This window comes from Lactuca serriola, chromosome 4 (genome assembly GCF_051521515.1).
Source record: "Lactuca serriola cultivar US96UC23 chromosome 4, Lser_US96UC23_V15, whole genome shotgun sequence".
Lineage (NCBI taxonomy): Eukaryota > Viridiplantae > Streptophyta > Magnoliopsida > Asterales > Asteraceae > Lactuca > Lactuca serriola.
In genome coordinates, this window is record NC_136411.1 from 362,336,678 (window position 1) to 362,351,029 (window position 14,352).

Below are 14,352 nucleotides of genomic sequence, written 5' to 3' on the forward strand. Positions count from 1 at the left end.
TGTTATTAATGCAGAAAAATAAAAATGAAAATATTTTAACTAAATGCAAATGCAAAAAGAAAATAAAATGCAAAAAGAAAACTTTGAAAATTTTAACCAAAAATACTAAAAAATTAAAATTTTAACAAAAAATGCAAATTTTTACACTAACCCCCTCCCCAAGCTTAAAATGATGCATTGTTCTCAATTCTTAGAGAGGAATGAACAGCTCAATAAAACAAATAAAAACAAAAATATGCAGCTAAGAATGAATGTACCTGATAGATTGTAGAAATTCTGATTTTGACGATGAATGTTGACGAAAAATTTGAATTTCAGCAACTCTGTCGATCCTCTGATTTCCCCAAGATCGCTTGGAACTGCGATCATCTCTTTATTGAAAGCATAAAAAACTAAAAACTACTCATCGGGTTCCTCCCGGAAAGCCACCCTTTTTTAAGGTCTTTGGCTCGACTTTGTCCAACCAGATTTATGAACCCGTGGTTGGGACTTCCTTGAAGCTCAACTATTTTCCTTGTAACTCCAGATCCCTTCAAATATGGCAATATGGGTGGATCTGGGACTTGTTCAACAATCGGGAAAAACTCTAAATTTTTATCAAATGACTCAAATTTTAGATTTTTGAGCCGTTTTCTTTTTCCATTCTTCTTGACAGCACCCAACTTCTTCTTTTTCTTCTTTTTCTTTTTTAGCTTCATGTCATAAATCACCTTTTTCTCATCTTCCTCAAGCTTAGCTTTTTCCATCAGCTTTGTACCAGCTCCTCCAACAGAATTTACATGAGCTTTCATCTCCCCAAGCTTATCTATGTTCAGCTCCTTTAATGTATAATTATCTAGTTTCCTGTCCAAAAATAAATCTTGCACAAAACCATTAGAAAAATCACAACAGTCCTCAGAAAAGGATTGCTGATACCTAGATAATTAATAGAAAATTTATCAATTGGAATTTCAGCATCATTTATTTTAAAGTTCACAATATCACCATCAAACTCCATAGAAAGAGTACCAGCAAAAACATCAATCTTGGTTTTAGCAGTTTTCAAAAAAAGTCTTCCCAAAATAATTGAGTTTGCATCTGAAGTGTCCAAGTTTCCCATGTCCAAAATGTAAAAATCAGTGGGAAAAAGCAAATTATCCACTTGAACAAGAACATCCTCCAGTACACCTTTTGGGTGTACTGTTAAGTGGTCAGCCAACTGTATAATTGTCCCGGTCTTTTTTAAAGTTTCCATTTTTAATTTTTCAAAAACAGAATTGGGAAGAACATTGACTGAAGCTCCTAAATCAAGCATGGCTTTTGGAAAATCAAGGTTCCCCAATTTACAAGGAACTGAGAAAATCCCCGGATCCGTGCACTTTGGAGGCAAACTTTTTTGTAAAATAGAGGAGATATTTTTGCCAGCTTTTAAAATCTCATTAAATTTCATTTTTTTTCTTTGATTTGCACAAATTTTTAAGAAACTTAACATAGTGAGGGATATGTTGGATAATATCTAAAAGTGGGATATTTACCTCAACCTTGCGAAGAATTTCCATAATATCTTCATCATCTCTTTCGCGCTTCGTACTCTTCAGTCTTGATGGGAATGGAGGTAATGGCATGTACTCCTTCAGAATTGGCTTGGGTAGTGTTGGAGTTTCTTTTTCTTCCAGTTTTTCAGATTCTTCTTCAACCAACACCTCTTCAAACTCTTCAGCTTCAGCTTCTTTTTCTATCCCTTCCACATCTCCTTCTTTTATCAGAACCTCTTCAAACTCTTCTTCATCTTTGTTTTCTGGTTCAGATGAGCTTGGGCCTTCATATGTATTTCTGCTTCTCAAGGAAATAGCAGTCACATTGTGCTTTGGATTAATTTCTGTATGCCCTGGTAACTTTCCTTGAGACTCCAGACGGCCCACAGAAGTGGCAAGTTGAGACACATGTTGCTCCAGATTCTTGATACTAGCTCTAGTTTCGGTCTGGAATGATTGGGTGCTCGTGGCAAGACTCTTCACTATATCTTCTAAGGCCATGTTGGAACTACTGGGTTGCTGATGGGTGTTCTGATTCTGGTAATTCTGATTCTAGAAATTTTGCTGCTGAAACTTTTGCTGAAAGCCTGGCTGCTGAAAATTTCGCTGCTGCGAAAATCTGGGTGGAGGCTAAAATTGTTGTTTCTGCTGGTAATTATTTTGAAAATTCTGTTGGTAGCCCCCGACAGCTTTGACTGCAACTATATCCTCTTGCAATATTGGGCATATATCTGTAAGGTGATCAGTCTTTAAGCAAATCCCACATTGTTTCTTTGCAGCTGCTTTTTCTTTAATCAAGAGCAGAACAACTTTTGTCAATTCAGATATCTGAGCTTCCAGATGAACATTGCTGACTTCCTTGACCCCTCTTGGCTGATCTGGATACCACTCGTCTTCATTCCCGGAATGTTTAGACTCGATCGCCAACTTCTCAATCAGCTCCCTGATTTCAGTTGGGGTCATGTCACCCAAAGAACCACCACCGGAAGCATTTATAAGCCGTCTTTCCATGGGTGTTAGACCTTCACAGAAACAGTTATAGAGCTGGTAATCACTAATTCCATGTTGGGGGCAACGGACCAACAACTTCTTGAATCTCTCCCAGTAGGTATGTAAAGCTTCTCTTTTTCCTTGTTTGATACCAAGGATTTCTCTTCTGAGACTGGAGACTCGCGTTTCTGGAAAGTATTTCTCTAAAAAACAGTTTTGCAAGTTCTGTCCAAGTGGTGATGGAACCTGATGGGAGTTCATACAACCATTCTCTTGCAGAATCTTGATGCGAAAAGGGGAATGCCCTTAACTTTATCTGGTCTTCTGTGACAGCATGAGGCTTCATTCCTGAACAAACCACATGAAATTCCTTGAGGAATTTATGTGGGTCTTCATTTTCCAATCCTCCGAAAGTGGGAAGAAGGTGAATCATCCCAGATTTAAGTTCGAAGTTCTGGGCTTCTGGAAATATTATGCAAAGGGGCTATTGGTTGACCTCTTGAGTGGCCCACTCTCTAAGGGTCTTTTCTGCTTCGTCTCCACTCATAACTAAGACTTCAGATTCGGTTTCTGAAGAGTCTAAGGTTTCAGTTTTAACGGAAGGGGTGGGGAGTAAGTTTTATATGGGCTGTTTTGAGGAGAAGATAGGGGTACTTTTGGAAAAAACGGATCTGATTTGTTCCATAAGGGAGTGCCTTGCGGTGTGGAGGTTTCTGGGGGTATGGAAGATGATGAACCAAAGAGACCAGCTGATTGTTTTTTTCTTGCTACTTCTTTCTTCAGTTTCGTTGCAGTTCGCTCGATTTCTGGATCAAAAACTAAAGGTGTACTTGAACGAAAAATTCTTGGCATAAAACTATTAGAAAGCATCGTGTCCCCGGCAACGGCGCCAATTTGTTAACACGTTGTCGCGCACGTATTAAGCAAATAAATTATCACTGCTGGTTGCACTAAAAATATAGCACAGGGAAGCAGGGTTGAATCCTCAAGGACACATCCTAATGGTCAATGCCTTTTTGCATCAGGCACAATCTAGTCAAGACAGAAATTATTAAAAGGTTGATTTGAATTAAACTAAAAACTAAAACTGCAGTGATATTAAACTAAACGAAAATCAATATAAAAAACGATTTCAGTTCTGCTGCGACTTTCCTAATCATGTAACTGATCCAGATCTGATTATTAGAGATGCGTTCTATCTAAGCTAGTACTGAGAAAAATTAACAAGCTCTAGTAATTTCTCTTTTACCTTAGTTAATCAAAACAGGCTCTTCAATTAACCCTAACTTTTTACTGTTCAATTAAACAAGCTCTTAATTAAATCAGAAAAGCAGCTTTATGATCTGTGTAAAATTCCCAGCAATACCCAGTACTTCTCACAAGCTCGGAAGCGTAAAGGTATGATTTTTCAGTTTATAATAAAGTCAAATCCCAAACATGGAACCATTTATTACTTGTTACTTATTACCAGTTGACAAGAACAATTACGTATTCTATAACTGATTAACTGGAATGATAAAACCCTATCTAGGTGATCAAACTAACAAGAATCAAAATCAAACATTCATTAAGAACAAAACGGAAGAATCTAGATAGAAACACAAATCAAAAATCAGATCTAATGATCAATCACATGAAAAGTACTTGTTTTATGCAAAACTGAAAACTAGGGTTTAGCCAGACATGGCCAAAATCTGATAAAAATAGATGAAAAGAGACATCAAATAACTAATCTTACTAATCTACTTGAAGGAGATGATCCACAGTCTTCAGATCTTCATAAATTGATGAAATCAGAGAAAAAACGCCTCCAAAATCGTATTTTCATCGTCTGATACCTTCTGGAATCGTCCACTTAGGTTACTGGAAGGCTATCAGGGTCTTTTTATACGTCCAACAGCAAAAACGACGCACCTGCGATCGCAAGGAGACAACCTGCGATCGCAGGTTTTGCAATAAAGGCATCTGATTTCGTTTTAATGAAGTAGGATGCTATTTTGACACTTTTTGGCCAACCTACGATCGCAAGGAGACAGCCTGCGAAAGCAGGTTTTGAGTTTTCACTTCCGGATAAATTTTAGGCACAAAAGAACCTCGAAGGCAACCTGCGATCAAACTTACGACCGCAAAAAGGTCACCTGCGATCTCAAGGAGACAACCGGCGATCACAGGTTGTGCCTATGACGTCCGAAATTTCGTGTAATTTTCAGATCATTTTGAATCACGTCAATCGGAGTTACGGTTCTCGAGATATGGTCAAAACACTGACAGGGGGTCAAAGCTGCCAACAACATCCTTTAACTTTGATATTGTATATTCTATCTTCGTGTGATCAATTCAATTGAATGTTTCTTGACCAAAGCATCTACCAAACATTCCTCAACATACCCCATAAGTTCCAAGCTCCATTTTAAGCACCAAACGCGCATCCAACTGCTCCCAAAGCACTGCTCCACTTGAACTATCTGAAATCAACATAAAACATGAGCAGTACTGTAATTCTAACGAAATACATGAGCTGAACATTATTTAAATAAATGACATGAAAATGTACAAAATATGATGCTAAAATGATGAAAAAACTACCCTATAAGACGCATAAAATGGCATCTAACAGACACATTAACCGGAAGGTTTTGTAGAGTGTTAGCCTTGAGTGGCGTACGTGTTGTATCTGATATTTTGGGGAACTCACTAACCATTTATGCTTACTGTGTTGTGTGATATGTGTTTCAGGTACCAGCGAGGATCGCAGGAAGGCGCCAACATGATCTGTACACACTGATAGAGATTTATGTGTTTCATATTCAGGGACATGTTTTCTGAAATAACATTTGGAAGTGAAAAATTGTTTTGAGAATTTACGTCGTTACAGTGTCCAAATTGAAACAAAAAAAGAACATAACGTCAAATCAAATTTTCATATAACTTAATGACTCTTATGGAATTTGCAATTTTTTCTCCTTTTTATTATTATTATTTTAAAAAAGACAAATCCACCCAATTCCCACACCATGTCTACATCATGAAGGTGTAGAAGCCCTTAAGAGCAAAGCCAATCACATCCTTCTTCACTAGATTTAGTTAAATATTTTCATCATCAAGAGCTTCTAGCACGCCAACAATAATTCGACGAAGAGCGAATCCATATCGAACCTAGTCATTAGATCAATTTTGCTTTAGAATGATATCAAAAGCTTTGAAAGCTGTAGATTATAATGGTTTACATCTTCATAAGTTAGGTGAATCCAAAATCAAATATTATACAACAGATCCTGACATAAATCCATTTTTACGACAAAAGCCCCGACATAAACTCAAATTCTGTTAGGAATTTGAGGTACATAAAGTCTAGGAAATTCTAATAATTGTGTTTAACACTTTTCAGATTAAAGTATTTGGATGGTACTCCCAATATTTTTTAATCAGATAAGACTTAGAGAGACAATAACAAAGAATGTTTTGATGATAGTTTCTGTTAGGGTGCAAAGTCATGCTTGGATGTAATGTTTTAGGCTTTCCTCTTTGTATGTGTAAATGGGTTGAGTCTTTCCTATAAATAGGAAGTGAGTGACTCCCATTATAAAGAGAGTCCATTTTTGGAGTGTTAGACTAGAGAGAGAATTTGTATACAAACCCATTTGTATATCCTTTCTAGATCTAATAAGAGCTTAAAAAGATTTATTTACTCCTTGTGTTCTTGAATTTGTATGATGAATTACTAGATCTTTCTAATTCCGCACATGCCATCAAAATCAACACCACTACAATTGGTATCAGAGCGGGTGTTCTTGAATCTCATCAAGAATTGATCCTTGATGGCTATTTTGATTTGGTGATTCTTTTTCTTCATTGATCTTCATGTTTAGAGAGTGTTTTTGTGTTCTAGAAGTCGAATTTTTCTTTGATTTGATCCATAATTCGACTTTCTCTCTCTAGAATACTTGTTTGTATCACTTTATCTCTCTAGAAAACCCATTCAAAATCACTTTCTCTCTCTAGAATTCTTCAAGTTTTTGTGATCATGGTGGGTTTGCCATATGATTCTTGGATTGTGATCGTTAAAGATGTGAAATACAAAGTCAATGAAGATCAATTTTATGGGTTGTTGTTAAGCAAATTGATTTCATGGGGTAATTTGGTTTCTTATGGAGGTTTGAAGGATGATCATGGAAGCTTGGTATTTCAACCAATTTGTAAGATTGCATGGTTGAATAAAATTGCCTTGTCCATATTAGTTCGTAGTAGAAATCAAAAGGAAGGAGAAGAACGAGATTTGTTCAATAAGAAATATGTTTCTCTTATTGAAGACCCAAATGATCTTCGTGCTCTTAAATTTCTTGAAGTTCTTGACAATGGAGTTCAATGTGATGTTCTTGATGTTCTTGAAGTTCATGATAAGAAGATTCAAGTTGATGTTCATGATGAAAAAGTTTTTTGCTCAATTGGAGTTCAAACCGATGATATTTTGTGTTCTTGTAATTCGTTTGAAGGAATGATTCCTTATCGGAAGCCGGTGGTTCAAGAAATTCACAAATATCAAACTCCAAAAGATTTGATTCAAACTCAAAATGTTCATGTTGTTGAAAGTGGGTTTGTTCATGAAGTCAAGTCTTCAAGATGCAAAAAGATGAGAAAGAAAAAGAAGAAGAAGATGAATCGAAAGAACAAGCGGGTTTACTCACAAAAATCGTCATATGTTGTGAAGCCAAAATTCGTGAAGCAAATTTGGGTTCCAAAGCAACAATCTCCAAGTGTTGAATTGAATTTGAAGTCAAAATCCAAAAGTGTTGGTGGTTCTTTTGAAGATGTTCTTGGATCGACGAAGAACACGAAGAACGAGTTGTACATCTCGCATGGTGGGTGGTACAATGTTCGATTTGGAGATTTTCTCATTCCGACAAAAGAACCAAGATCTTCCAAATTTGATTCGTTCGTTGAAAATGGATCTCGATTCGTCAAAAAGGTATCACAAATTCTCAAATGGATTCCAAAACGTTCATGATTTCGATTCGTATTTTGCGTTTTTCAATTTTTGATCGATTTGCCTCATTGGATCTAATCTGTTTCAAACCCCATTGATTGATCCAATAATTTTTGTTTAGATCAAAATCCTCAAAATCAATATCATCTTCTAACATTTTTTAATTTCAAAATGTTAATAATCATTCGAATAAAACGAGTTGAGCACTGTTCATATGATGTATATTTCGAAGCCCAGCCCAAACAAGAATTGTTTACTGTTCATCATTCAATTTCTTATTTGAAACCCAATCAAATCATTTGATCAAGCCCTGCCAAACTCAAATGTCTAATACTGTTCGTGTCCGATTTCTTTGAGCCCAAATTCAGAATTATCTACTGTTCATGAATCCTAAAATATCATTCAATCGTAATCGGAAATACTTCGTTCGTTTTTTATCTTCATTCGTTTCCAGATTGTGTATTCACGATTGTTCCTGACAGCATTCACATGAATGAGATTTCACCTTGTCGTTCTTAACAATCGATGAGTTATCCTTTATCTTGTGAATCGATTTTATATAGAATCGATTATGATCAAGCAGCCGATATTTGATTCTATTGAAAGTCAACATAATCTCTGAAAGTCAAAATCGGGTTATTAATGTTTCTGGAATCGATTTGAAATTTGTGTTTAAAGTCAAAACTGGATTTGTAATTAATAGTCAAATGATTTTGTTCAACATTGATTTCGATCTCGATTTGTGATAAGTTTTGATTCTAAGTCGATCTGTATCTCTTGGAGTCAAGAAATCGATTCTTGATGACTGGAAACGACGAGTGTTTTATGTTCTTGGAATTGATTATGATCTTGATGTCGAACACTTTTTATTTGGAATCGAAGGTTTGAACGATTGAAGAACTGTGAGTTTAACAGATGAAGTCGATGATTAAAGGTTGATATTGGATTTGGTTATGTTGATATTTGGGTTATTGAATCGAAGGGTATAAAGAATTTAATGTCGATGATTACTGCTTGGGAAGATGTATTTGATTTTGACATACGAAGGGTTTATGTGGAGTCATTGATTTTGTTTTGGAACTGGAAAACGAAGGTTTTTGGAATTGGTTTGATGTTCGAAGGAGGTATTGAGGGTGATAGTGTAATCAATGTTCGAAGGGTTTAAGGAAATCGATTTTGGGGTCTCTGTAATGTAAGGAACGAAGAACTGTTGTTGAACAAAAGAATCCTTGGTTTTCTTTTAATCGATGATTTGGGATGAACTGTAAGGAACGGAGAGTTGTAAGAAACGGGTGATGTTGATTAACGAAGTCTGTGTTTGTGAATGATTCGAAGGGGTGTTTGTTTGGGGTTAATGAACGAAGGGTTAAGCATCGATTTGGGAACAAAGACTGTAAGAACAGATGATCGACTGGGTTTGATATTCAAATGATCGAAGGACTGATATTTTGATTCAGAGTGATGAAAAACGAAGGGTATATGGATGAATGGAAAAACGAAGAGTTTAGAGTCCAGATTCGAAGGGTACAAAGGTGTTAGGCATTTGAACGGATGGTTACTGGGTTTTTATTTTCGAAGGGGTCTTTGTACGTGTTCAAGTCTTCGTATGTTTGTTACTTGGTTACTGATTGAAGAAGAAAATCAAAAGTTTCGAATATTACCCCTGAAGTTTCGAAGACATGGCACAAATGATCCAATTTCGAAATGGTGACAAAAGTTGTGAAAAATGACAGAATTTTTCTATTAGCCCCTACAGTTTTGAAATATTGGCAGAAAATACCCAACTTCGAAATTGGGAAAATTTTCTGAGAAATTGAAGAATGTTCATTTCTGGTCCCTGCAGTTTGTGCAAATTGATGCTTTCTACCCAGCTTTGAAAAAGGGGGAGAGTTTTGCATATTTGCCTGTTTTGGACGCAACGGGTCCTTGCAAGTTTCAGAAAGTGACAATTTCTACCCGGATTTTGAAAAATCTTGCAACTTTCACCCAAAAAGTCAAAATTTTTCATAAATTGAAAATTTTTTGTGGCTTTTTCGTGATTGTTTTTCCGTGCAAGATTTTTGGTGATTCATTTTTGGTACACATCAAGGGGGAGTTTTGTGAAGACTATTCCTCGAGCGCTTCTCATCCTTAGTGGGTTTTATAATCATTTTTTGATTATAAAAAGGGAGAGAATGATGGGTATTCGAAGCTTCTCGAGTTTGTCGAATATCCATTTGCGGATTTGAAGACCGGTGTTACTTCGAGGGGGAGTTTGGTCTTGATCGCGCTAGCTCGTTGGAGATTAAAGCCGGACATCCAATCCTAACTTTGAGGGGGAGAATGTTAGACTACCATTATAAAGAGAGTCCATTTTTGGAGTGTTAGACTAGAGAGAGAATTTGTATACAAACCCATTTGCATATCCTTTCTAGATCTAATAAGAGCTTAAAAAGATTTATTTACTCCTTGTGTTCTTGAATTTGTATGATGAATTACTAGATCTTTCTAATTCCGCACATGCCATCAAAATCAACACCACTACAGTTACGTATGTACCAGAAAATAGAGACCAAAATCAACTTTTAGATCTTTGTCTGAAAAATGTCATATGACAGTATCAAACTATCATAAAACCATAAAAACTGACATAAAAACGAAAGTTTGGATAACGGTCAAACCAATGGTCAATTCTCTTAAAATCTGATTTTCTGATACATTTTTAATCTAAGGGTCAAGCTAGGGGCTCTGCCCCTTGGACCCTGCTCCCAGGGACGCTGCCCCCTGACCCCTGTTCATTTAGGGGTTTCGTCCCTAAAAGACATTGTACTTTAAGACTTGATCAAACTTAAACAAGTGTGTACTCCACACATTGCTTACTTGTTTAATATTTATCAATATCATTTTTGGTCAACAAAGTAATCCTATTACATTTAAATAATATTTATGATAACAAAATCACTAATATAAATTAACCTAAATTCTACAATATAAGCCTAGATTCTACATTTGCACAAGGATATTAAAATTTTGTTCATCATTAGCACAAGGATATTACATCGACATCCCACGAAAAAATCGTCAGTATAAACCTTGAGTAGATTGGAAAGGGTTCACATCGAATATTCTACTGATAATTCGTATAACGAGGAAGCTTAGAGCAAAGCAGTGCCTTTTTTTGCCTTAACTAATAATAATAATATTATTACCCAAATAATGATAATTTGTCATTTTATATTGTTTTAATGTCTGATTTTTTAGCAAACTTTACGAAAAAAAACTTGAAAAATAAACCTTATTATTATTATTATTATTATTATTATTATTATTATTATTATTATATATATATATATATATATATATATATATATATATATATATATTAAAATTAAGTGGCTAAGGGATTGACATAAATGGTCCATCAATTATTAATATATATTCATTAAAAATGTCTGGCAGAAATGGTCTCTTTATTATGAATATGGTTGCAATTGTGTCTCCTTTCTTTTAGGGGTAGTTTATGTCATTTTTTTATTTATATACACGTGTTGTTATGATCTAACTTTACCGTACCCACCGCTTTCTCATCCAATGAGGTTCAGATTTGTGTACATGGTCACTGCCCCTACCTTCTTTCATCCAACAACGCAGACCGACCGCCTTTGTCTCAATCTTTTGTTAACCTTCTCTGAGTAGATGATAATGAATAACCAGTCTTCCAAGAAAACCTTACTCCTCCACTTTCTCTCTTCACCGCCTCATCTCAACACCGTTACCACCACTAACGCCACCCTCTTTCAAGGCTTTCTTCTACCGATTAAGAATTGAGGTTAAATAGATGATTCAGCTATTCAATTTTGGGGTTTTATTGAAGCATCTGGGATGAAGATAACACATCGACACTAGTGAGAAAAAGATCGAGAAATCAGCCCTACTCTATCCCTTGTAGAAATCAATCTTTGACCAAAATTGCAGGTTAATTTATTCAATTTATTTTATTTTTCTTGTGATGAAACCCTACTCTACCCTCATTTTGTTCGATTCTTGCTAACGAAGAAGGTAGATGAAGAAAGGGATCGAGAAATAGAGATAAAGAGGTGTTGTTTCGAGTTCCAAGCTGACCTCACTTCCAGATTTTGGTTATGTATAGATATGTTGCGCTTCCCCAATCCATTTGCTTCCCTCTCAATGCTTTGCTCAAGTTCTCCTTTGCCCTACATCACGTCTCTTCGACTACTCCAGGCAGACTAATTAAAGGAGGTCGATATCACTTTTGTTTTTGGAATCGGAATTGGTATAGGTAAGGCTCCAGTGATAAGTTTACATTTATCAAGTAAAATTTAGGTTTTTTTTTTAAACTTATCTAATTTTGATCTGCTACCATCCCCAGCTTGCTTCTCCTCCGTGAATCTGCTCCAACATCGGTTCTTCGTTTCAACCTTCACTGTGAAAAAAATGGCATCTATACCTTGAATTCACGTCTCCGGTGAAGCCCTCAATTTCTACGGCAAAAGGGCCATCTTTGGTTTCATTTGTCCCACATATGAACTCAGATTCGCCTAACCAAAGCTTGAAGAGTAAAAACACCGATGATTCTGCATATCAATATGGATAGGTATAAAAATACAAAACTCTTTGAAAAAAATCAATTTTAAATTGTTTGGATTCATTTAGGAAGTATAATTAAAACAATATGGACACAAAAGTCATGTTATTTTAATTTGTCATTTCTTGATTTTTAACAGGAAAATCAAGAAGAAGAATGTAGGACTGAAGGTGAAATAGTTCGTTCTCAATCAAACCGAAACTTTACCCGACAATGGATCATGTAAGGCGGTGGAATTGGTTAATAATGTTAAACAACTTCATCAAGGGTAAATTGGTCATTTCATGGATAGGTTCTTGGTTTCATGGGAGTTTGTTTCCGGTGGTTGTTGTGGTTGTGTGTTTGGTCAATATTAGGTCATGGAGGTGTACCACATGGTTGACGATGATTGGTTATATCTTTCTAAATTAAGTAAGAGTGAAAATTTGTGCTCTGATTTTTTTAAAGTATCCGCACGAGAAGCTCTGAGGGTATTAAAGTCAATTCATGTTGCTGCAAGAAGAAGCCTTCCAGTTTTAGTTAACCCTAAAAGGCAGATTTTAAGCATTCCAGTAAGCTTAACCCTTTAAATAGCTTTATTTATTGACTTTACTTTAATAGTAACTATTTGCTTTTTTTTTCTTTTAGAAAACTTCATTGTTTCATATAACCACATAATCTAAAAAAATTTGCTATTTGGTTACAGAATATTGGCTTTAGAATTTGCCCATGTTTGAAGGTATCTGCCAAATTTAATCCAAGAGTACCTCTTGGTGGTGGATACAGTTTGTTTTTATGAGTTTTGGCTAACGTGAGCCAAATGTGTTTTTGTAGTTCATTTTGTAAAATTATAATTCTAAAAAATAAAGAAAATATAAAGAAAACCATATTCATAACCATTCTTATTGGAGATGAAAATCAATTACCTACAATGGTTATAAGCAATGTAAGTCTATATTGCTTTTATGTTTTCAAAGTTTTGTTATATATCATTTTAGTTTTAGTTTTATGTAATACTCAAAGTGATTGTTTGCGGACAGGTTTTCGGTGCATCGGGTTTTGGAAGAAGCTTATTTTACATATTGAGTTCTTTTTTAAGTCATACTTCATGCAGTTCAATTTAAGAGTTGCAAAGTAAGATTTCTAATTCTGATAACGAAACTGTACTGATACTGTGATTTTTTATATTGTTATTGTCAGTTGTCTTTTTGAAGATAATATAAAAATTTGTTAATCATTCATTATATCATTCTACTATCAAGGCAAAAATTAAATCCAAATCATCTGGGTAATTTTTGAAGAAATCATATCTTCCTATTATGACTTTATTATTCCAACAGAAACCAGCTTTAACATCACATATCATTAGGAAAACCAAACCTGGATTGTAGATAAAAGAAACTAGAAAGAGACAAAAATGCCCTTGATGGAACATCATTAACCTCTACAGTCGAGAACTATTTAAAAAACTTTTATTTTTTCTCCTTCTTAGTAGATGTTAAGTTGATTGATATAGTAATATCCTTCTTTAAACCAAAAAAAGACCAAATTGCCCTTTATAAATTTTACTGCATCAATCTCATCAATTTTACTGCACAAATCTCAAGTAAAACCAAACCACAATCTTACAGTTTCAATTCCAGCATTATTTTCAGCCTCCAGAAGAATCAAGATAAAATCACAGATCAAAAAACACACAAAAAAACCAAAATACCCATCTTTTCTTAACTTGTACGAGAACTCCTTATAAACCATGCAATTCTATATTTTTCTTTTATATATGCTGAAAAATAATGCATCAGTGAAGTTTTTTTTTGCATAGGAAATACCATTTGATAGTAGCTGTGGTATTAAGCTAGGTAAAGGTCGAAATGTGTGTCATTATTGTTACATTATGAGGATTAACAAGGTCAATATGCAGGATTAGGGTGGCCAATATAGTTGGTGTAGATGAGTTCAGCTTAAAATGTTACCAGGGGCATTGTATTAATTAGTTTGTTACTTTGAAGTCAGATGTACGATTTAGCTTTTTTAGAAAAAAAAAAAGATTAAAGATTTGAAAAAAAAATGTGCAATCAGCTTCCCGAATCCCAAATCTTCTATTGAGTACATAGTTGATTATATTTTTTATTTTTTGCTTATATGTATATATTACTGTGACGTCCCAAAATTTAGGTCCAAAAATTTCATTTTTAATTAAATTGTTCATAAGACATTCACTAGAAAATATTGAATCAACACGTCATCTCATAAAATCAAGTATCATGTTTCAAACCCACAACATAAGCAAATAACATATC

General features: G+C 34.9%; 1 long non-coding RNA gene and 1 other non-coding gene across 6 annotated transcripts; both read left to right on the plus strand.

Annotated features, from left to right (window-relative positions):
• Window positions 1–2,571: 2,571 nt before the first annotated feature.
• LOC145103642 (small nucleolar RNA R71) lies at window positions 2,572–2,678 on the plus strand. The gene has a single exon (XR_013706722.1). It is a non-coding gene; the product is annotated as a small nucleolar RNA R71 (small nucleolar RNA).
• An 8,366-nt stretch (window positions 2,679–11,044) lies between these two features.
• On the plus strand, window positions 11,045–14,066 carry LOC145097642 (uncharacterized). Of its 5 annotated transcripts, none has more exons than XR_013704445.1 (4): window positions 11,045–11,767; window positions 11,858–12,082; window positions 12,213–12,998; window positions 13,093–14,066. It is a non-coding gene; the product is annotated as an uncharacterized LOC145097642 (long non-coding RNA). The 5 variants fall into 5 exon arrangements; XR_013704446.1 differs by having other exon boundaries at window positions 12,213–12,624; XR_013704447.1 differs by having other exon boundaries at window positions 11,045–11,442; window positions 11,524–11,767; window positions 12,213–14,066.
• Window positions 14,067–14,352: the final 286 nt, after the last annotated feature.